Genomic DNA, 3,511 nt, shown 5'->3' on the forward strand with positions numbered 1-3,511 from the left:
CCCCTGCCTGCACCAGAACATGAGGTACAGGAATGCCCTTTGCTCCCGTGCTGTGTGATCTGAAAAGATGCTGCATGCACTATTTTTTCAGATTGCACTGTACTGGAACAGAGGGCCTTCCTGTACCTCTCGTTCCGGTGCAGGTGATTGCACTGCGGGCTGGGGGCGTATCAGCGGTGCCATTGACATGAATGGCACCGACGCCCCCTCCCGCCCCAGAACGTGGCCCGGCCTGATCTATGCTATCCAGTGCGTTTGGGGCGCGAACTGTACCGGGACAACACTGGATATGGTGTGACTGGGCCCTTAAAGTGCAATTCTACCTTTTCCATTAACTTCCTGCAATACATTGGAGTTCACAGCTCACAGTCTCAAAGTTTGCAGGATATCAAAGGAAGAACAGCCAGCACTTGCACAGATTACTGCTTAAAAGTTCAACGTTTATTTCCACATTCAAAAACAGAGCTTTTATAATCGAGTTTAGTAAGCAAATTATTATACTCATTTACCTTTTATCCATTGCCAAAACACAAAATAAAAGAAGTCTGAAATAATCTTGTTATAATGCAAGCACTATGCAATGGATGCTATCTCCTTTTTTTTTTAACGTTTTTACGTTTTTAAGCATGATATGCGCAGGAGGCCATATTTTATCAAATTTAGTGGGACATCCTCTGGCCTTGTAAGTTTTTTCATAAAGAGGTAACACTTTGTTAACCAGGCGTTTCCAAAAATTAATACTAACTAAGGCCACTGTGCATGACCAGTTCAGTACTATGGTTTTCCTGGCTTAGAAAAGCAATAGGTATAGAAAGCAGTGGTGGAACTACTGCCATAGCTGCCCATGGGGCTGCTATGGGGCCAGGGGCAGAGGGAGGGCCCATTCGGGACCAGGAGGGGTGAGTTGCCTCTTGGGGTCATGCCTGACCTGAATTTCCATGGATTGATCTCTCGTGTACCGATTCAACTTTTCTCCTGATTACGTTTGTCTGCTGCTGCTGCACTCATCTTTGGCCTGTTTTCCGGATCTCCGTTTGCTCTGCCCATCCGTCCTTGCCTGTACTGTCGCTTGTGTCTTCGGGTAATCTCCACGTGAGCACGGTGAATCTGGGGGTGGGGACCTGGGTTCAGTACGCAGCTAAGTCCAAACGTCCATGAGGGGGTTCAGTACTATGGTTTTCCTGGCATAGAAAAGCAAAAGGTATATAAAGCAGTGGTGGAACCACGGCCATAGCTGCCCATGGGGCTGCTATGGGGCCTGGGGCAGAGGGAGTGCCCATCCAGGACCAGGAGGGGTAAGCTGCCTCTTGGGGTCAGTCAGCGCCCACTATTTTATTACTTGCTTACTTCTGTAAGGCTCCTCCATCCTCCCTGTCATCCTCCCTGTCAATGATCTCCTTCTAAAGTCTGACTGCTCTAGTTCTGATGTTAGTCTGCAGGTGTTAAGGAGGAGAGAGTGCACGCAGCCTGACTAAGGTACTAAGTTACTGCCCAACTGCCGCTAATTGCTGTATGCTGGGAACAGGGATGGGGTGATTGTGCACAACACAATGCCTACCATTACTAAATCTTGGGGGAGGGTATTATCATTAACACTGCGACCAATAAAGTTGCTACCAATGAACACTGTGCAATTATAACCCCCCCTTTCCCTTGCTTCCCTGGTGGCAGTGTTAAGGACCTATGTTCAGATTATGTGGTTTTTGCAAAGAAAAAAGCAGATCACATCACATAGAAAACAGTTGTGTTCCAATGTTCCCTGTTCCCACACAGACATGCTGCAGTTTTCTGGATTCACACACGAATCGGCCTGCACGCACAGCTCCGTGCTGTGTGCGGGCCGTGCCAAGCAGCTGCCGGGAAGGACAGGTGCTGCGTGTGATTAGTACGCAGCCCCCGTCCTTCTCTATGGGGCCCCCCTACGCTCATCTCAATTGCAGGTCTGTAGGGGGTGTGGGTTTTCTGGCCGGGACGCATACAAGATCCATTCTGGCGGCGTATGAATACGCTCTATGGGGCCGAGTAGCCCCATAGAGAAGGACGGGCCTGCGTACTAATCACACGCAGCACCTGTCCTTCCCGGCAGCTGCTTGGTACGACCCCGCACACAGCACGGAGCTGTACGTGCAGGCCGATTCGTGTGTGAATAGGGCCTTAGACTCTCATTAAAGTTGAAACAAAGTTTCTAGTTAAAAATAATATATGCTGTAGTCCATCCCCTGTGGCACATGACTGTAGTTATCAGGGTGTTGTTTAATAACTTTTTTGCTGGGAAAGGGACCCCACAAACATTCTGCTATGGGGCCCTGTAAATTCCAGTTATACCCCTAGTATAAGGGGGACACTGAGATCTATGTCCCAAAATATGCTAAATAGACATCAGTCTGGGGTACATATGTTGGGAATATTACAATACTGAGAGATGAATTCAGTGACTGATTTTGACACAATTCCACACCATATAAAGAAAATCTGTCTACCAATTGACATCTGTCTACCAATTGACATTTATAAAAGATAGGTGTATCTCCTTTGCCCATTTTAAATGATCTAAAAGGTGTAAAATACCAGAGTTGTTTGAGATTTTCTCTTGCAGATATAACCATGAAAAATTAGGAATTGGAGAATTCTATCAAAACTTGTTCAGTTATGTCAGGGGTATACCTACTCCATTGTTCCTGAATGTTGGGTAATGTAGATGCTTACTCTGTAAAAGGGTAACATATAAACTGGAAATTAAAAGAGTATTCTGCGGATGGGTTAATACCCACCCACTCCGATAAGATGGACTAAAGTAAGGCTCCCTGCAACCCCAGTTGGGCTGCCGCTCCATGCCTGACATGCAGATATCTAAAATACCAGGCAGCAAATAAAATAGATACTAAGGAGTTTATAAAGGGATATAAACTGGGGAGTTAGCAAGTATATTTAGAAATATTGGAATAAGCACAATTTTAAATAAATTGACTCTTCCAAAGAGAGTAAGAGGGAGTTCTATCCAGACGTCTATCATACACTTTAAAGTTGTGATAATTTGAAGGATTTTTTTCTTTTGAATTTGTTCCAAACAAGAGCTTTGAATTGTGGCCAGGTGGCATATAAGGGCCAGTGTGTATGTTTTCCCCAGCACGCACCACGGGCCATTAACATCCTAGTGTTCAAAACATATCATTATTGATTCTTGTGCTCTATTGCAAGGTCATACCTAGCAGAAGACTGATACAAACAGTAACAGAGAGCTTAGGGGAAGCCAAATGAGCACAGACTATCAAATCAGGATCAGACTGACTACAGTCTGACATCAGCTACATTTAAATAGCCACTCCTGTGACTACACCTATTAAAGCAGTGTGGTCAGAGAGCTCTTTTTGGGCATTACAGAAATCATTAGGCAGAGGGATAACAGTGCCCTCAATGTTGTGAATTTATTGCTCAACATTTGTCCTTCTGTGCCTCATTTCTGTTTATCTGTGAGGTTAAAGTGACATTAAAGTCACAAATCCCCTCCCCC

The sequence above is a fragment of the Nanorana parkeri genome, unplaced genomic scaffold (genome assembly GCF_000935625.1).
Source record: "Nanorana parkeri isolate BGI_ZX_2015 unplaced genomic scaffold, ASM93562v1 scaffold961, whole genome shotgun sequence".
Lineage (NCBI taxonomy): Eukaryota > Metazoa > Chordata > Amphibia > Anura > Dicroglossidae > Nanorana > Nanorana parkeri.